Source organism: Hypanus sabinus, chromosome 9, assembly GCF_030144855.1.
Source record: "Hypanus sabinus isolate sHypSab1 chromosome 9, sHypSab1.hap1, whole genome shotgun sequence".
Taxonomy (NCBI): Eukaryota; Metazoa; Chordata; class Chondrichthyes; order Myliobatiformes; family Dasyatidae; genus Hypanus; species Hypanus sabinus.
The window spans coordinates 15,305,799-15,327,262 of record NC_082714.1 but is presented as its reverse complement, the minus strand read 5'-3'; the positions used below and the strand labels follow the sequence as shown (position 1 = coordinate 15,327,262).

At 43.4% G+C, this 21,464-nt stretch overlaps 1 long non-coding RNA gene across 1 annotated transcript in view; it reads right to left on the bottom strand.

Annotated features, from left to right (window-relative positions):
- Positions 1-1,787: 1,787 nt before the first annotated feature.
- The window catches only part of LOC132399114 (uncharacterized), a 55,408-nt gene continuing 35,731 nt past the window's right edge, over positions 1,788-21,464 (bottom strand). The window contains exons 4-6 of the long non-coding RNA XR_009513874.1: positions 10,526-10,592; positions 9,940-10,076; positions 1,788-2,664 (exon numbers count right to left, since the gene is read on the bottom strand). This is a non-coding gene — a long non-coding RNA (uncharacterized LOC132399114). The remainder of the gene's footprint in view (positions 2,665-9,939; positions 10,077-10,525; positions 10,593-21,464) is intronic.

Genomic DNA, 21,464 nt, shown 5'->3' with positions numbered 1-21,464 from the left:
TGCTTTGAATGCTTCATATTTGCCTTCTTCCAGGGGTGACTGCATGAAATTCGCAACCTGGGCGGCCGTCTGCTGGTCAAGGGCGCTCACCACATGGTAGTAATGCATGGAATCAGAGGATATCTGCCGAATCTGGAACTGGGCTTCTGCTTGGCTAAACCACACGCCTGGTCGCAGCGTCCAGAAAGTCGGCAGTTTGAGCAAAACTGCGTGAACAGATGAAGAGTCGGTCATCTTTGGTCCAAATCCCGTTTGGACCGTTGGGGTCACCAATGTAGCAATGTGCTACACACAGCACTGAAATAACGACACGCAGTCAGTAAGTCGTTTCGAGACTAGTTTATTCAAACTTCGCGGTGCTGGTATTTAATCCCCTAGCACCTGCCCTCCCTGGGCGGAAATGATGTCGGAGGGGCATTACCAAAGTCTCTCCCCGCGTGCTGGCTATTTGTGAGCCGGTTCGCCTGCACAGAAAGTGGGTCGCCACATGCCATTCTTTTAAGAGTCAGATTTACTTATCGTGTGTACGTCGAACTTACGGTGCACTGCATCATTTCCATTAACAACTGACACCCAAAAGTGTGCTGAGGGGCAACTCCAAGTATCATCACACATTCCAGCACCAACATAGTACACCTGCCCATTCTTGCCTCCATTCAGGGCCCCAAACAGTCCTTCCAGCTGAAGCAACACTTCACTTGTGCATCAGCTGAGGTTGTCTACTGCATCCTCCTCTAAGTTGGTGTGACCCATCATAAATTGGGGAACTGCTTCGTTAAGCACCTCCACAAGGAACTTCCCAATGGCCAAACATTTTAATTCCCATTCCCATTTCGACATGTTGGTCCATGGCCTCCTCTTGTGCCACAATGAGGCAACCTCAGGGTTGAGGAGTAACAACTTAGATTCATAGAACATATAATAGTACAGCACAGTACAGGCCCTTTGGCCCACAATGTTGTGCCAACCCTTAGACCCTGCTTCCCATATAATCCCCACCTTAAATTCCTCCATATACCTGTCTAGTAGTCTCTTAAATTTCACTAGTGTATCTGCCTCCATCACTGACTCAGGCAGTGCACTCCACGCACCAAACACTCTCTGAGTAAAAAAACCTTCCTCTAATATCCTCCTTGAACTTCCCACCTTTTACCTTAAAGCCATGTCCTCTTGTATTGAGCAGTGGTGCCCTGGGGAAGAGGCGCAGGCTGTCCACTGTATCTATGCCTCTTAATATCTTGTATACCTCTATCATGTCTCCTCTCATCCTCCTTCTCTCCAAAGAGTGAAGCCCTAGCTCCCTTAATCTCTGATCATAATGCATACTCTCTAAACCAGGCAGCATCCTGGTAAATCTCCTCTGTGCCCTTTCCAATGCTTCCACATCCTTCCTATACTGAGGCGACCAGAACTGGACACAGTACTCCAAGTGTGGCCTAACCAGAGTTTTATAGAGCTGGATTATTACCCCGCGACTCTTAAACTCTACCCCTCGACTTATGAAAGCTAACACCCCATAAGCCTTCTTAACTACCCTATCTACCTGTAAGGCAACTTTCAGGGATCTATGGACATGTATCTCCTGGATTCCATCTGGGTAGCCTTCAACCTGCTGGCATGAATATTGATTTATCTTCCCCTCTTCTATTTCCCACCCTGGCCTTTTACCTCTTCTCACCTGCCTATCATCTCCCCCCCCGCCCCCCCCCCCCCCGGCTCCCGTCTTCCTTCCCTTTCTCCTACAGTCCATTCTCCTCTCTTATCAGATTTTTTCCTCTCCAGCCCTTTTCTTTTCCTACTAACCTGGTTCCTCCAGCAGCTTTTGCGTTCAGTCAACAGAGCGTGACTACAGTGTTCAACACAACAACACGAACAGCAGCAACAGCAGACCAGAGCAACACACACAAAGTGCAGAGGAACTCAGCAGGTCGGGTAGCATCTATGGAAATGAATCAACAGTCAACATTTCAGGCCAAGGCTCTTCTTCAGAACTGTCAAGGAAGGGGGTAGGCGTCAAAGTAAAAAGGTGAGAGGGAGGAGATGGAGGATAGCTGGAAGGTGAAAGGTGAAGCCAGGTGGGTGGGAAAGGTCAAGGGCTAGGGAGGGAGGAATCGGATAGGAGAGGAGAGGAGATCATAGGGGAAAGGGAAGGAGGAGGGGCACCAGGGGGAGGTGGTAGACAGGTGAGAAAAGATAAGAGGTCAGAGTAGGGAATACAAGAAGAGGAGAGGGAGAGGGAAATTTTTTTACCGGAAGGAGAAGTCAGTATTTATACCATCAGGTTGGAGGCTACCCAGACGGAATATAAGGTGTTGCTCCTCCACCCTGAGGCTGGCCTCATCTTGGAACAAGAGGAGACACATCGGAACGGGGATGGACATCAGATTAAAATGTCTGGCCACCGGGTAGCCCTGCTTTTGTTGGATGGAGAGGAGGTGCTCGACAAAGCGGTCCCCCGATTTACGATGGGACTCAATGAGTCAATGACTTACCAGTGGCACTTGATATTTGTCAGAGTGTGTGTCCCTGGATGGGCAGCTGGTCACCGTGTGCTGGTTTGGGCCGGATGGCTGGCATGGCATGGCATGGGACCGCAAAACTTACATTCAGTCATTTCTGCTCACATTGCTGTCCATATTTTCTGGCATCCATTGGTCCCAGCACCTGACATTAAAATTGGAAATTGGTCTAGAGTTAATCCCTTTCATTTGTTTGTTATGTGCCATATTGTATGACATGGGTGATCACAATGATCATAATTACCATGATCATAATTACCGTTGGTAAATTTTTCTACAGAAGTGGTTTGCCATTGCCTTCTTCTGGGCAGAGTCTTTACAAGACTGGGAACCCCAACCATCATCAATACTCTTTAGGAATTGTCTGCCTGGCGTCAGTGGTCACATAACCAGGATTTGTGATATACACCAGTTGCTCAGTTGGCCGTCCACCACCAGCTCCCATGGCTTCACATTACCCCAATCGAGGAGCTAATCAGGTGTTGAACCTTGCCCAAGGGTAACCTGTAGACTAGCAGAGGGAAAGAGTGCCTTACACCTCCTTTGCTAGAGACATATCTCCACCCTGCTAATCCCCAAGAAGGCTGCACACCTTTTAAAAGTGCAATTAAAGCAAGAAAAGTTTTTTTTAAATAAGTAATCTTTAAGGAGATTGTATTGAAATTAAATGTGAAATGAGAGAGGACATACTTTTAGGATTAGAGGAGAACGTTTATAGGTGATGAGAGAAGAAAGTTATTTTTTATGCAGAGAGCAATACGTGCCTAGAATGGGCTACCAGGTGTAGTAGTGGAAACAGGCAGTTTGGTAGAGTTTAAGAGACTTTTTAGCTAGATACTCGAATATGAGGGGGTTGGAGGAATATGGGTAAATAACAGGAAGATGTCATTTAGTGTACATTGGTATCAAGACTGGCACAACATCATGGGCAGGATAGCCTGTCCGATATTGTACAAGTTTGTGTCCTCTGAAATTGTAGATTGGGAGAAAAAAAAACTGTCCATAAGTTACTTAGAACTGTAATATTCTTTCAGTTCTAAGTTCTTGGTATAGATAGTGGCCAGTTCCTGATCATTATCTGTGATTATACAGAACTCCAGGGGCCTGGTACCAGCTGAAAGTTGACTTTGACTTGGCAGCTGGGATTATTTTTTTGTTTTAGATGATTTTAGCAATTTAAATACCTAGAATGGGAGTATTTCAAAAGTTACTCAAAATCTTAGAATTAGCTTCAGAAGTGTCACTTTGGCATTGTAGACAAGGATACTATGGAACTAAGTATGGATACAATAAATCTGATTAATGTTACATCGTGTTTTCAGGATTTTGCAATGTTCTGGGAGAATCATTTCTATTTCAATCCATTTTTTTTTCCAGGAGTGATTGTTAACATATGTCCTTGAATCTTTTTGCAGAAGAAACCAGTGTAAAACAGATACTGTAACACCATGGAAGTAAAGCTTCCATTTTAGGAACTTGTAACTCTACTCACTAAGGTTATTGGGGTTTGAATAGATTTCCGAGGCAAACCAAAATATGGGTAGTGCTGTGCTCTGTCCAGTGGCACCACCAACAGTGACCATCTAACACCAGTTGTGCAGTGCCCCTGCCCGAGATACCAGCTGAAATGCCTCAATTAATTCAAGGAGTAAGGATTATAAAGATTAAAGATGAGCTTTATTTGTCACATGTACATCAAAACATACAATGAAATGTGTCATTTGCGTCGATGGCTGAGATGTGCTGGAGGCAGCCCGTTATTGTCACCACGCTTCTGGAATGCCCGCAACTCACAAACCCTAACTCTAACTGTTGGAACCTGGAGGAAACTCACACCATCACAGGGAGAACGTACAAACGCCTTAGAGACAGTGGCAAGAATTGAACCCTGATCTGTGATTGCTGGCAATGTAAAGCACCAGGCTAACAACTACGCTACCGTGCTACTCCTATTTTGTAAGTCTTTTGTGAAGGGTCTCAGCACGAAACATCGACTCTCCATTTTGCTCCATAGATGCTGCCTGACCTGCTGAGTTCCTCTGGCATTTTGTGTGTGTTGCTCTGGATTTCCAGCATCTGCAGAATCTCTGGTGTCTCACAGGACCAAAGGAAATTCTCAAAGGACTCTCTCAAAGTAAACGTTAAGGAGTGTGATTTTGACACTGGCAACTGGAGGTATTAGCCAAGGCAAGACTGTCTGGCATCATAGAGGTTTAGAGCACTACAGCACAGAAACAGGCCCTTTGGCCCATCTACAGTGGCATGCAAAAGTTTGGGCACTCCTGGTTAAAATTTCTGTTACTATGAATAGTTAAGTGAGTAGAAGATGAACTGATCTCCAAAAGTCATAAAGTTAAAGATGAAACATTCTTTTCAACATTTTAAGCAAGATTAGTGTATTATTTTTGTTTTGTACAATTTTAGAATGAATATAAGGAAAGGAGCACGAAGCAAAAGTTTGGGCACCCCAAGAGATTTGAGCTCTCAGACAACTTTTTCCAAGGTCTCAGACCTTAATTGGCTTGTTAGGGTTAGGGCTATGGCTTGTTCACAGTCATCATTAGGAAAGGCCAGGTGATGCAAATTTCAAAGCTTTATAATACCCTGACTCCTCAAACCTTGTCCCAATAATCAGCAGCCATGGGCTCCTCTAAGCAGCTGCCTAGCACTCTGAAAATTAAAATAAATGATGCCCACAAAGCAGGAGAAGGCTATAAGAAGATAGCAAAGTGTTTTCAGGTAGCTGTTTCCTCAGTTTGTAATGTAATTAAGAAGTGGCAGTTAACAGGAACTGTGGAGGTCAAGTTGAGGTCTGGAAGACCAAGAAAACTTTTGGAGAGAACTGCTCATAGGATTGCTAGAAAGGCAAATCAAAACCCCCATTTGACTGCAAATGACCTTCAGGAAGATTTAGCAGACTCTGGAGTGGTGCTGCACTGTTCTACTGTGCAGCAACACCTACACAAATATGACCTTCATGGAAGAGTCATCAGAAGAAAACCTTTCCTGTGTCCTCACTACAAATTTCAGCATCAGAAGTTTGCAAAGGACCATCTAAACAAACCTGAGGCATTTTGGAAACAAGTCCTTTAGACCGATGAAGTTAAAATAGAACTTTTTGGCCGCAAAGAGCAAAGGTATGTTTGGAGAAAAAAAGGATGCAGAACTTCATGAAAAGAACACCTCTCCAACTGTTAAGCATGGGGAAGGATCGATCATGTTTTGGACTTGTGTTGCAGTCAGTGCCACAGGGTAGAGGGAAGAATGAATTCAGTTAAATACTAGCAAATTCTGGAAGCAAACATCACACCGTCTATAAAAAAGCTGAAGATGAAAAGACAATGGCTTCTACAACAGGATAATGATCCTGTGGATAGACCTCAAGAGAGCAGTACATGCAAGCCGGCCAAAGAATCTCACATAACTAGAAGCCTTTTGCAAGGAAGAATGAGTGAAAATCCCCCAAACAAACATTGAAAGACTCCTAGCTGGCTACAGGAAGTGTTTACAGGCTGTGATACTTGCCAAAGGGGGTGTTACTAAGTACTGACCATGCATGGTGCCCAAACTTTTGCTTTGGGCCCTTTTCCTTTTTTGTTTTTTTGAAACTGTAAGAGATGGAAATAAAAAAAGTAATCTTGCTTAAGATATTAAAGAAATGTGTCATCTTTAACTTTATGCCTTTTGGAAATCAGGTCATTTTTTACTCGCTTAGCTATTCACAGTAACAGAAATTTTGACCGGGGTGCCCAAACTTTTGCATGTCATTGTACATGCTGAACTGTTATTCTTTGTAGTCCCATTGACCCGCACCTGGACTATAGTCTTCCACACCCCTCCCATCCATTTACTTATCCAAACTTCTCTTGAATATTGAAATCAAACCCACATTCACCAGTTCCTCTGTTAGCTTGTTCTGCAGTCTCACCACCCTTTAAGTGAAGAGGTTCCCCTCTCAGGTTCCCATTAAATATTTCACCTTTTACCTTTAACTTATGACCTCCAGTTCCAGTTTCACACAAATTCAGTAGAAAAAGCCTGCTTGCTTTAACCCTATCTGTACCCCTGGTAATTTTGAATACATCTATCAAATCTCCCCTCATTCTCCTGTGCTCCAGGGAATAAACCTATTCAACTTTTCCCGGTTAAACTCCTTTCAACATCCCTGTAAACTTTCTGTGAATTTCTTCATCTTATTGACATTTTTCCTGTAGGCAGATTACCAGAAATGCACACAATACTCCAAATTTGGTTTCACCAATGTCTTATAAAACTTCAACATAACATCCCCTCTCCTGTACTCGGCTCTTTGTATTATGAAGTCCAATGTGGCCAAAAGCTTTCTTTAGACCCTATCTACCTGTCTATCTACCCTATCTATTTTCAAGGAATTGTGCATCTGTACTCTCAGATCATTCAGTCCCAGTGTTCTACCATTCTCTGTGTCAGTCCTCCCAAAGTGTAGCACCTCACTCTTGTTTGCGTTAAATTCCATCTGCCATTTTCAGCCCATTTTTCCAGCTGGTCCATTCTCTGCTGCAAGTGTTGATAATCTTCCTCACAGCTTACTATGCCCCCAATCTTGATATCATCCACAAATTTGCTGATCCAGTTTACCACATTGTCATCCAGATCACTGATATACAGTTGAAGTCAGAAGTTTACATACACCTTCGCCAAATACATTTAAACTCAGTTTTTCACAATTCCTGACATTTAATCCTAGAAAACATTCCATGTCGTAGGTCAGTTAGGTTCACTACTTTATTTTAGGAATGTGAAATGTCAGAATAGTAGTAGAGAGAATTATTTATTTCAGCTTTTATTTCTTTTATCACATTCTGAGTTCTAACTAACAAGTTTATACACACTTTCTTAGTATTTGGTAGCATTGCCTTTAAATTGTTTAACTTGGGTCAAATGTTTTGGGTAGCCTTCCACAAGCTTCTCACAATAAGTTGCTGGAATTCTGTTCCATTCTGGAGGAATTGGTGTAACTGAGTCAGGTTTGTAGGCCTCCGTGCTCACACACACTTTTTCAGTTCCGCCCACAGATTTTCTATCGGATTGAGGTCAAGGTTTTGTGATGGCCACTCCAGTACCTTGACTTTGTTGTCCTTAAGCATTTTTGCCACAACTTTGGAGGTATGCTTGGGGTCACTGTCCATTTGGAAGACCCATTTGCGACTGAGCTTTAACTTCCTGGCTGATGTCTTGAGATGTTGCTTCAATATATCCACATAATTTTCTTTCATCATGATGCCATCTATTTTATGAAGTGCATCAGTCCCTCCTGCAGCAAAGCACCCCCACAACATGATGCTGCCACCCCCCTGTATCACGGTTGGGATGGTGTTCTTCGGCTTGCAAGCCTCACCCTTTTTCCTCCAAACATAACGATGGTCATTATGGCCAAACAGTTCAATTTTTGTTTCATCAGACCAGAGGACATTTCTCCAAAAAGTAAGATCTTTGTCCCATTGTGCACTAGCAAACTGTAGCCTGGCTTTTTTTTATGGCAGTTTTGGAGCAGTGGCTTCTTCCTTGCTGAGCAGCCTTTCAGGTTATGTCGATATAGGACTCATTTTACTGTGGACATAGATACTTGTCTACCTGTTTCCTCCAGCATCTTCACAAGGTCCTTTGATGTTGTTCTGAGATTGATTTGCATTTTTCACGCCGAAGTACGTTCATCTCTAGGAGACAGAATGCGTCTCCTTCCGGAGCGGTATGACAGCTGCGTGGTCCCATGGTGTTTATACTTGCATTCTGTTGTTTGTACAGATGAACGTGATGCCTTCAGGTGTTTGGAAATTGCTCCCAAGGATGAACCAGACTTGTGGAGGTCCACCATTTTTTTTTTCTGAGGTCTTGGCTGATTTCTTTTGATTTTGTTTGTAAACTTCTGACCCACTGGAATTGTGATATAGTCAATTAAAAGTGAAATAATCTGTAAACAATTGTTGGAAAAATTACTCATGTCATGCACAAAGTAGATGTCCTCAATGCTTTGCCAAAACTATAGGTTGCTAATATGAAATCTGTGGAGTGGTTAAACAATGAGTTTTAATTACTTCAACCTAAGTGTATGTAAACTTCTGACTTCAACTGTATATGACACCATATACAATACTATGCAAAAATCTTAAGCACATCTATATAGCTGCGGTTCCTAAGACATTTGCACAGTGCTGTAGTAAATGTATGTTTTGCTCCGTACTGCTGCAAAAAAAAAACACAATTCATGACATATGTAGTGATGATAACCTGATTCTGATATGGGTCTCTATTGTGGACTGAGAGTGGGAAGGGGGAAGGGAGAGGGAAGCACCAGAGCGACTTTCTGTAATGATCAATAAGCCAATTGTTTTGGAATGCCTGCTTTTTCGTGGCTGCGTTTAACTGTACCCAAGCCACAGCCCCACCCATGGGACTTCTTCTCTGCTCCTGTCCCATACCCCTCCCATGGCACTCCACCTCCGCCATTCCCAACATCTTTTGCTCCCACCAGTACAGTGCAAAAGTCTTAGGCACCCTAGCTAAATATATGCCTAAGACTTTTATATGCCATGCCTAAGACTTCTAGTACTATATACATCTTCAAAAGATGATGCTTTAAAAAGACAGCATCCATCATTAAGGACCCCCATTGCCCAGGACATGCCCTCTTCTCATTGCTACCATCAAGGAGCCTAAAGACACACACTCAACTTACAGGAATAACTTTCTCCCCTCCACCATCAGACTTCTGAATGGATAATAAACCCATTAATACTACTTCAGTATTTCCCCTCTCTTTTTGCTGTCTTTTTTCATTTAATTTTTTTAATATATATTATACTTTTTATTATTATGTATCGCAATGTACTGCTGCTGCATAACAACAAACTTCATGACATAAGCCGGTGGTATTAAACCCGATTCTGATTCTGATACTACCTGAGATTCATTTTCTTGCAGGCATTCACAGCAGAATAAAGAAATACAATAGAATCATTGAAGAACTACACACAAAGACTGAGAAACTCCAACGGAGTATGCAGTGTTCATGCTGTTGGGCTGTGGAGACTCCCCTGGAGGAATATGAGGTGTGTATTTAATATTTCAGTAATGTTTGAGTAATATTGTTTGATTAAGCATTCTTTGTTGTTTACATAATTCATTATGGTTATATGTGAAAATACATATACATCATGGCACTACCACATGATATGTATGTGCCTTGCTTAAAGTAAACACTAATTAAGACTTGCATCTCTTGGCTCTCTTCCTTTGAATTAGTTTAATGTTTTGAAGTTATGAAACATACCAAGGTGCTGCTCCTCCAGGCAATATGCACAAAATGCTGGAGGAACTCAGCAGGTCAGGCAGCGTCTACGGAAAAAAGTAAACAGTTCTTCCTGTTTGGCTTTAGCCTCACCCTGGCAGTGGATGAGCCTCAGGAAAGATTATCCATGGTTTTGGTTGGTTCTTCCCGCATTTTGTTTGTTGATCCAGATTCCAGCATTTCTCATCTCTTGTTTCTGTAGAGCTGCTCACTTCCTTGGCCAGTAGCCCCTAAGTGAGAAGGGTAGGGGAGAGATGGGTCAAATGTGGGCAGATGGGACAGACTTCAATGGGCATCTTGGTTGGCCTGGACAAGTTGGGTTGGAAGGGCCTGCTTCTGTTCTGTGTTAGTCTGTGAGTCTACAGTGCGAGGAACACAGAGACGTTCCCTGTGGAGCTCGGAATGGCAGAGTCTTTCCCTGTGGAGCTAGGAATGGCAGAGTCTTTCCCTACCTGGGTACTTGGGCTGATCTGTCTAATTTATCTGTTATTTCAGAGCTGCTTTGTTCAGACAGTTTTGAAGATTGCTAGGCCATTCCAGATTGCAACAAGAAGCAATCATGAGTTATTGTGGTGTGTAAAAGGACCCTTCCTCCTATTAATATAAGGGCATGTAATGGTTCCACTAAGAAAGGAAATACAGTCCTGTGCGAAAGTCTTAGGCACCCTAGATTTCTTACTTGGTTTCAGATGGTGTGGCCTCCACAGAGCGCTGATCCCAACATCATCGAGGCTACCTGGGATTACCTGCAGAGACAGAATCAAGCAAAGCAGCAGAAGTCAGCAGAAGAGCTGTGGCAGGTTCTCCAAGATGTTTGGAACAGCCTACCAGCTGATTTTCTTATAAAACTGCACGTCAGTGTACCTACGAGAATTGATGCATTTTTAAAGTCAAGGGGTGGTCACACCAAATATCGATTTGATTTAGTTTTATACCGTTCATGCTCTTTACAGTAAATGTTTTGATATTTAGAAACTTTTTATTTCATTATTTTTGAAAGCAACTTCGCTTTTCTTATTTTTTTATATGCACCTTAAACTTTTGCACAGCACTATAAGTAACTTGAGTCATTAATAAGTCTATTCACCATATCCATTAATCTTTTCCTATCTTTAGGTTAATATCGAACTCACATGGACATGTTGAACAACTAACATATTGAAAGCTAGCAGAAGAATTATTTTCCAAACTCGGTTCAATAAAGAACTCTTGGCATTATATTAGTTTCAAAGTGATTTCCCTGCGTGTTCACAAAGGGAAAACCTGACACAAGCACTCAGTGGCCATTTTAGAAGGCACCTCCTGTACCTAACAAAGTGGCCGCTGAGTGTATGTTCATTGCCTTCTGCTGCTGTAGCCCATCCACTTCAAGGTTCGATATGTTGTGCATTCAGAGATGCTCTTCTGCACACCACTGTTGTAACACGTAGTTATTTGAGTTACTGTCACCTTCCTATCAGCTTGAACCAGTCTGGCCCTTCTCCTCTGACTTCTCTCATTAACAAAGCATTCTTGCCCATAGAACCACTGCTCACTGGATTCTTTTTGGTTTTTCACACCATTCTCTGTAAACTCTATAGCGGGGGGTTCCCAACCTGCGATCCACAGACCCCTCAGTTAATGGTATTGGTCCACGGCATAAAAGAAGTTGGGAATCCCTGTATTAGAAACCATTGTAGGTGAAAATCCCAGGAGATCAGCAGTTTCTGAGATACTCAAGCCACCCCGTCTGGCACCAAACAATCATTCCATGGTCAAAGTCACTTGGATCACATTTCCTCCCCATTCTGATGGTTTGATCTGAACAACAACTGGACCTCTTGACCATGTCTGCATGCTCTTATGCATTGCGTTGCATGGTTGGCTGATTAGATATTTGCATTAATGAGCAGGTTTACCTAATAAAGAGTGCGTAGTTCTTGGAGAAGTCGAGACCCAAGTCCTCAAGTGTGTCTTCTAATTAAACATCAGAATTTGTGCCTGTGTTTCATTTATAAACCTCTCTGTAGCCCTAAGAGTGACTGCATTTCAATAACCCACTTAAATTCTTCAAAACTGTTTTAATCCTATGTGCGTCTTCAATTTATTTATTATTTAAGTGACATGTGGAGGCAGCTTTACTTCAAGGGGCACTCAGAAGGAAGAAATGATCCACATAAGGGTATTGCCACAGGACAGCAAGATTGTATAAATAAGCATTGCTGGCACACACTGAGTGGTATTTTTGTCCAGGAAATACTCATAATCTATATTCACATTGCATCACTTCACAGAAATATGTTGTTTAATCTTAACTCAGCAGCTGCCAATAAGATCAGGAGTTAACATTAACCCTTGGCTGTTGAACCGAACGCCACACTCTCTAGTACAATAACGGCTGAAATTAGATCTTCACTAAAATGCTGCTTGTCAGTTGATAATTAATTACCTGCCTTGCAACATTGTAAGCCACTCAAAGGGTCAAATGATGTCACACATCATAAGGGCAAACTTGGAAAGTGTATACAGTCTCCTGAAAACTAAGGGATGAAATTACACGATTTGGATGCGTTGCATGTTCTGCAGATAAATTCTGAAAGCTTTAAATAAACTTGCATTGAAGAGCTTGTTTCGATGCACCGCATACTCGGCACATGATGTGGGATCATGTGGTCCTTGGTTCTGAGAAGATGACTCCTGGCTCTACAGAGCGTCTCTGAGTGAATCAGTGGCAAATTGCTCAGTAGGAGGAGATTAAAAACTGCATGGCCAGCAAATGTCAGAAGGCCAGTTATGGGTCCACTGCTGAGAGGGTGAGAGAATAGACTGTGGGGTAAAGATGCAGTTACGGGTATTGCGAACGGGCTTTTTTGCTTAGAGTAAGCAGTCCTCGATTAATTCCAGGAAAGGCCAAGCTAAAATATTCAGCTACCAAATCACTATCCCAGCCAAGGACAAGAATAGCCACATGTTGGGTTGGAATTTTTCCCCTGCCCGGACTGACATCAGCCCTGGTCGTGTTGATGAGAAGGGTTTGAACTTGCCACAAACATTAACAAATGTTCTAATAATACGATCACTCGAGTCGAGCGTGGTGTTTTCCAAAGGGGTTATTCCCTTACCGGAGAACGCCTGTGAGTGGCTGTTTAACGTGGGGAAGCTGGTGTATGGGCAGCCACTACATGGTCCTGGACAGATGGGGGTCACGGTCCAACGGCATGGAACGCAGCCGAGGACCCTTCTCTGCTGCAGTCTTCCTCCGCCTTCGCTGCCCTTGCGTCATCATCTCCTGCCAGCTCCACCGGTGAGGTCTTGGTCTGGAACCTCTTCCTTGACCTTACCACCATGGGTGACCCTATCAGGAGCTGAGCTCCAGATGGCATCGCACTGGGGATCTCAGGAACACACAAGACTCTCCAGCCCAACAAGGTGAGAATCCTCGGAGAAGATTTGTCAACAAATGTACTTGTCCATACTCACTCCAACAATCCTCTCCCCACCACCCACTCCATCAGGAATAGGATGTTACAGCCACAACCTGGGAGAAGCTGGTTTGCATCCAAGTGATGGTACTTGGACAGCCCACTTTATGTTATTTCTTCTCAGCAATAACACCAAAAGCTTGCATTCATATAACACAGCAGCATATCCCAAGACATTTCACAGGACTGTTATCTAAAACAAAGATGCTGAACCAGAAAGGCAAATGACCAAAACCTGGTCTAGAAGCAGCTAAGGAGGGAAGGCAGAGAGGAGAGGAGGCTTTAGGGATGTCCCTTTAGAACAGAGATGAAGAGGAATTTCCTTAGCCAGAGAGTGGTGAATCTGTAAAATTCATTGCCACACTTGGCTGTGGAGACCATTTCATTGAGTATATTTAAAGAGGAGGTTGTTAGGTTGATGACTAGTAAGGGTGTCAAAAGTTACAGGGAGAAGGCAGGAGAATGGGGTTGAGAGTGATAATAAATCAGCTGTGATGGAATGTTGGAGCAGAGATGAATGGCCTAATTCTCTCCTATGTCTTACAGTTTTATAGAAATCTGAACTTGTAACCTTGGCTGTGTGGTTAAGAGCATAAGACCATAAGATATAGGAGCAGAAATAGGCCATTAGCTTGCATGCTCTACCATTCAATCATTGGCTGATCCAATTCTTTCAGTCATCCCTACCCCCCTGCTTTCTCCCATTACCCTTTGATGCCCTGGCTAATCAAGAACCTATCTATCTCTGCCTCAAATACACTCAAGGATTTGGCCTCCACAGCCACTTGTGGCAACAAATTCCACAGATTTACGACCTTCTGACTAAAGTAATTTCTCTGCATCTCAGTTCTAAAAGGACATCCTTCAATCCTGAAGTCGTGCGCCCTTATCCTAGAATCCCCTACCATGAGAAATAACTTTCCCAGTTCTAATCTGTTCAGGTCTTTTAACATTCAGAATTTTCCTATGAGATCCCCCTTCATTCTCCTGAACTCCAGGGAATACAGCCCAAGAGCCGCCAGACGTTCCTCATACAGTAACCTTTTCATAACCCGGAAGAGGGGATTAAATCTGCAAATGATCGAGTGAAGGGAATTAGAGGTGTATCAATATTTGGGAAAAAAACTCAGGGAGAAAGTAGCTCTAAGCTACAACATTATTTTGACTAAAGTTATTTCTTTGAATTAAAACTCACCAAACAGGATGGGAAAGGTGAGCAGATTTTAATGTGAAAGTATGTAATGGACCCTCTGGAAGAGGGGATGAGTGCACTTGTTCAGTCTCAGCTGAACTCAATGGCCTTGACACAGCCAGAATGAGACCAGGCACATAAACAACCTTCCTCACAAATAAACTCTTCTCAGGCTTCCAGCTGGGTACAGGTATTGATTATAACTGACGTTTCAATGACATACTCTGCCATCTTCATCAGGGTTGACGCCTGGGCATGTCTAGTCCGGTGGTATTTATACCCCTGTATTCCATCCCTTCTGAGAGTTTCCTGCTCTCCCATCTTGTTTCCAATCAAATTCCAGTAAGCTCTAAGTAAGAACTGGAGTTCAATTGTTAACAAGGTGGGAGAGCAGAAACCTGATTGGATGAGGACTAACCTATCAGGAGGGATGGACTATGGGGGTATAACTACCGGCAGACTAGACATCCACAGGCTTCACCCCTGAAGAAGATGGCAGAGTTTGCCATTGTTGGTTAAAATTGATACCTGTAACAGGCTGGAAGCCCGAGAAGAGTTCATTTGTCATATACGCCGGGAAAAAACTAGATTCTCTTTTGATCTTCCTCACAGTTATGCATGGAGGCAGTGTCGTTCAACAAAGTGTATCTCTAGGAACCTGAAATAAGAATCAAAATCAGGTTTATTATCACTGACTTGTACGCACCATCAGATTTCTGAGCAGACAATGAATGAATTATTCCCACTGTAATAATTTTATGTATTGCACAGTACTGCTCCCACAAAAAAAAACAAATTTTCTGACATGTGAGTGATGACAAACCTTGCTCTGATATTCTGTTGTGGACTGAGAGTGGGAAGGGAGCAGGAAGAGGGGAATCATGGTTGGGAAAAGGGGAAGGGAGAGGGGAGGCATTGAGTAGCACCAGAGAGACATTCTGTTACGATCAATAAACCAATTGCTCGAATCAAATTACTTTGCCCGGTGCCTCAGAGCTGGGTGTGTCCGCTGCACCTGCACCACCCACTCCTGCACCTGGCACTCCTACTCTGCCACCTATCCTACAACCCCTCCCGTCACACTCCACCCTCGGCATTCCCAATACACTCTGCTCCTGCCAAACTTACAAACTCATTCTCCACTCCCCGTTGACAAATACAGTACTGTGCAAAAGTCTTTGGCACCCTGGCTATATTTATGTGCCTAAGATCTTAGTACAGTACTATACATCATGAAATTTGTCATTTTGTAGCAGCAGTACAATGCAAAACATAAAAAGAAACTATAAATGACAAAATAAATACTGTAAAAACCAAGAACTAAAGAGATACTATCCATGGATTGATCTGACATCTGATGGATGAGTGAAAGAATTGTTTTGGAATCACTGCAGATGGGTCTTCAGGCTCATATGATGGGGGTGGGGAGTAGCTGGTGGGTTAAACTAACCAAGTACTTTATTCAACAAAAAATACTTACAAGGCAAAGAGATCAATGATTTAAAAGCTACGCAAACAGTAACTCTAGACTCAAATTCTAGGTAGTGCGCGAGCATCAGGTTCACAACTTCTCATCAGAACGGGAAAGTGATTGATCTAAGTGAAGAAAAATACAGCTTTTAAAATTTGCATTTTCCTCCTAAATATATTGTGGAAAAGCAGAGCATGCTGGAGCATAGCGGTTCCTTGAGTCGAATTTAACTGGTGTGAATGGGCTGTGGGAGGGTGAGGCACACTGCTCACGTTCAGAATCCGACTGAGCACACGGGAATGCAGCTCATTAAATATGAGATTCCAAACCCTTGCTTTTGGTGGAGTCCTTCTTGCTTAATGCGTGCTATTTTATTTAGAGATTCAGCGCGGAACAGGCCCTTCTGGCCCGAAGAGGCCTCACCGCCCATCAACCCACCTATTTGCCTCTAGCCTAATCACAGGACAAATTACAATGAGCAATTAAGCTACCAACTGGCCCATCTTTGAACTGTGGGAGGAAACTGGAGCGCCCACACAGTCATGGGGAGAACGTACAAACTCTTTACAGATGGCGCTGGAATTGAACTCCGAACTCCAGAATGCTCCAAACTACAATGGCTTTACACTAATCGCTACACTACCATGGCACCCTAATACACTGGTAATTGTACAGTGAATTTGCTTCTGGGAATACTTTGAAATGCGGATATCAGTGTTATGCTAAACTCTCAGGATGTCAGAATAAACCAACAGATTCCCCATTTAGCATTCTTCTCTCTAGAGTCCAATAGATAATGAGAACAGGACATGCCTTCCTCTGAAACTGTCAAAGAATGTGTTGAAGGGAGCACATGACTGACAGAACTGTCCCAAAATGTTCCCAGAAGTGGTGGCACTCATTTCCTGAAGATGGAAATAAATAAATGCAATATCCTTGAATAGCAGAGCTTCATTTTGCTTGAAAAATGCACCATATGGGGGGAAATAAGTCATTTTTGTTAAAATACATAGTTGCCAACAGCTTTCATTCTGAAATGTAGATTTACTTTCAACAGATATAATTTTTTTTCTCTCTAGATGTAACAGCTCAAAGTTCAAAGTGGATTTATTATCAAGGTCATACACGTCACCAAATACAACTCGGAGATTCATTTTTTTGCAGGCATTCACAGTAGGACAAAGAAATCCAATAGAATCAATGAAGAACTACACACAAGGACTGACAAGCAACCAGTGTGCAAAAGACAAACTATACAAACACCAAAAAAGCAAATAAACAAAAAATGGATAAATCGATCTATATATATATATATATATATACCTACTGAGAACATGAGTTGCAGCATCCTTGAAAATAAGTGTATAGGTTGTGAGATCAGAGTTGCGGTGAGTGAAGTTATCCCCTCTGAGGGGTAATAACTGTTACTGAACTTGGTGGTCAGAGTTCTGAGCCTCCTGTACCTCCTTCCCAGTAGCAGCAGTAGTAGGGATCATGGCCTGGTTGGTGGGGGTCCTTGATGATGGATGCTGCTTTCTTGCTGTGGCACTGTGTGTGTGCGTGTGTGAAAGTAACTGTGAGTGTTTGTACGTGGTGGTGTGATGTCAGCAGCAATATCCTAGCACAATGATACAAATAGAAGTCAAGTGTATCTGAGATCCATTGAGACAGTGGAGGAGTTATGAGGATCTGTGAAAACCACTTTCCTTTCTGATGGATATTGATTTATAATTTGGACATTATGCTTGTTAGAGAAATCATATTTGATTATATGTTTTATTTTGGAAATGCAGGGGAAAGATCCTTCGTTAGGATTAAACTGGTTATTAGGCACAGGATACAGGGTGCTTAGCTCCACCAAGTCAGTTTTAGTGTTGTCCTCTATTAGACCCTGTTCCCTTCCCGCCACCTCCGGGCATAGCGCTGTGCTCTATTAGACCCTGTTCCCTTCCCGCCACCTCCGGGCATAGCGGTGTCCTCTATTAGACCCTGTTCCCTTCCCGCCACCTCCGGGCTTAGCGGTGTCCTCTATTAGACCCTGTTCCCTTCCCGCCACCTCCGGGCATAGCGGTGTCCTCTATTAGACCCTGTTCCCTTCCCGCCACCTCCGGGCATAGCGTTGTGCTCTATTAGACCCTGTTCCCTTCCCGCCACCTCCGGGCATAGCGTTGTGCTCTATTAGACCCTGTTCCCTTCCCGCCACCTCCGGGCATAGCGGTGTCCTCTATTAGACCCTGTTCCCTTCCCGCCACCTCCGGGCATAGCGGTGTCCTCTATTAGACCCTGTTCCCTTCCCGCCACCTCCGGGCTTGTCCAACCTGGTTTCATTATCTATACTCTTTGTCCAAGCATCCAGTGTGGCAGCCAGCTCCACGTTCCCACCGCTCAGTTTTCTCTGAATTCCCTGTTGAATTTATTAACAACTACTTTATATTAACATAGAATATTTTAACACAGGATGGGCCCTTTGGCCTACAGTGGTGTGCAGCCTTTTAACCTACCCTGAGATCAATCTGACCCTTCCCTCCTTCCCTTTTTGTTTTAGCCGTGTGCCTATGTAAGAGCCTCTTAAATGTCCCCAATGTATCTGCCTCTATCACTGGCAATACATTCAACATATCCACCTCTCTGTGTTAAAAAGCCACCTCTGAATTCCACCCCCCATTACCTTAAAATTACTCCCCCCTCCAGATTAGCCATATTATTATTACATTCTTGATGGTGTTAGTGACTATTGATGATATCCCTTCCCATGTGTGGAAGCATTCCTCCTACATCCATTCTGTCAACACCATTTACTACTTTAACGGTTCCGAGCACAGCCCTCGCCTGCCTTTTTTCAGGATAAAAGAGACCCTGTGTAATGAGCTCTTTGGGTCTGTGTGGGGCATTGTGTCCTGAGGTTTTTGGAGCACCTGAATTGGTTAATTGTTGTTTAACGAGTCAATAATCATTAAGAATTCCTTGTGTTTTTCTCAAGTGAGTTGAAATTTGTAATGCTTTTTGTTCCTGGTACTTTCTGCTTAAGCTTGTTAAGTTTATTTTGTTAGGCTCAGGGATTGCAGTGTTGCTTGTAATACGTAAGGGGATGTTTGATTAATGCTAATCGTGGGATCCTAGTCTTGAGAATGTTACTTCTTGCACTGTCACTCGACCGAGCCACCGATGTCCTGTTGGAATAATTATGGATAAACTCTCGTCGCCGTCTCTACATTGGAGTCTGTCTTTCCTCCGCACTTGGGTTCTGATATTGCCAATGCACACTGTGACACCCTGCCAGTTCAATCTTTCCTGATACGTGTAACCTGATTTCCTCTCGGCCTTGTAAATATTTGTTGTGCCTCTGAATCCTTTTCTAATAATGCAACAAGCAGGTCTGCACATAATGCTCTAAGTGAGACCTAACTAAGCTAAACAAACTGCTGGAGAAACTCAGTGGGTCAGGCAGCATCTGTGGAGGTAAATGGACAGTCAACATTTTGAGTTTGAGTCTCGTCACCTGGACTGTGCATACTTAGTATGTTTGTTTTTCATGTGTTTCCTAACCTACAGCACAACTCCTCGTGATTTTCAAAGTCAAGTTTATTGACATATGCACAAGTATGTGCGTAGGAGCAATGAAAAATTTGCTTGCAGCAGCTCAGCTGATTAGGGTTGGTGCTGGTTGTTTCAAGAACTGAATGGCTGAAGGGAAGTAACTGTTCTTGAACCTGCTGAGGAACTTCAGGCTTCTGGAGCCCTGGCTCAATGGTAGCTGTGAGAAAATGGCCTGGCCTGGAAGGTGGGTATCTTTGATGATGAACGCTGACTTCTTGAGGCAGCACCACCTGAAGATACTACTGACGGTTGTGAGGGACGTACCCTTGATATATTGGGCAGAGTCCACTACTCTCCTCAGTTTCTTATGCATATCGATGTAATCACAAAGAAGACACGGCAGTGGCTATATTTCATTAAGCATTTGAGGAGATTTGGTATATCACCAAATACACTTGTAAATTTCCACAGATGTACCGTGGAGAGCATTCTAACTGGTGGCATCAACGTCTGGTCTGGAGGGGCCACTGCACAGGATCAGAAACAGCTGCAGAAAGTTGTAAACTCCGCCAGCTCCATCATGAACACTCGCCTCCCCAGCATCCAGGACACCCTCAAAAGGACGATGCCTCAAAAAGGCTGCATCGATCATTAAGGACCCGCATCACCCAGGACATCCCCTCTTCTTATTGTTACCGTCAAGCAGAAGCCACATGCTCGATGTCTCAGAGACAGCCTCTTCGTCTCCACCATCGGATTGCCAACTGGGCAATGAACCCATGAACACAACCTCTCTTTTGCACTACTTACTAAATTCAACTTTCTTTTTTATATATACGTACTGTAATTTATAGCTTTCATTATTATGTATTGTAATGTACTGCCGCCACATAACAACAAATTTCATGACATCTGCCAGTGATATTAAACCTGATTCCTGTGCATTTGAACTTCCGTATCAGACTATAATTCAACTCCATCAAGAGACTCTCAACTGTATATCCGTAACAGTTTGCTGGAGTGTTCACTGACAAGCCAAATATCCTTAATCTCCTTAGAAAGTAAAGTCACTAGTTTTACTTTGTGATTCCTTGTGGTTGCATCTATCTGCATGGCCCACGGCAAGTCACCTGATACGCTAACGCCCAGGAAATTAAAGCTACTGACTTTCCACAGTTGATCCCCCGCTGTATCGTGGCACGTGTTTGCCCTCCTTCCTCCTGAAATCAACAATCAGCTCTTTGGTTTCACTGAAATTGAGCAAGAGGTTGCTGCTGAGGAACTCATTGTTTTCACAACATTTGTAACATATGCTCAATGCATTAGGAACTTAGAAACATAGAAAACCTACAGCACAATACAGGCCCTTCGGCCCATAATGCTGTGCCAATCATGTACTAACTTGAGAAGTTACGTAGGGTTACCCATAGCCCACTAGTTTTCTAAGCCCCATGTACTCCAGGAGTCTCTTAAAAGATCCTCTTGTATCCATCTCCATCACTGTCGCCAACAGCCCATTTCACGCACTCAGCACTCTCTGCATAAAAAAAACATACCCCTGACAACTCCTCTGTACCTACTCCCCAGCTCCTTAAAACTGTGCCCTCTCGTGTTAGCCATTTCGGCCCTGGGAAAAGCCTCTGACTATCCACACAGTCAATGCCTCTCATCATCTTGTACACCTCTATCAGGTCACCTCTCATCCTCCGTCGCTCCAAGGAGAAAAGGCCGAGTTCACTCAACCTACCCTCATAAAGCATGCTCCCCAATCCAGGCAACATCCCTGTCAATCTCCTCTGCACCTTTTCAATAGTTTCCACATCCTTCCTGTAGTGAGACGACCAGAACTGAGCACAGTACTCCAAGTGGGGTTTGATCAGGGTCCTGTATAGCTGCAACATTACCTCTCGGCCTTTAAACTTAATCCCATAATTGATGAAGGCCAATACACCGTATC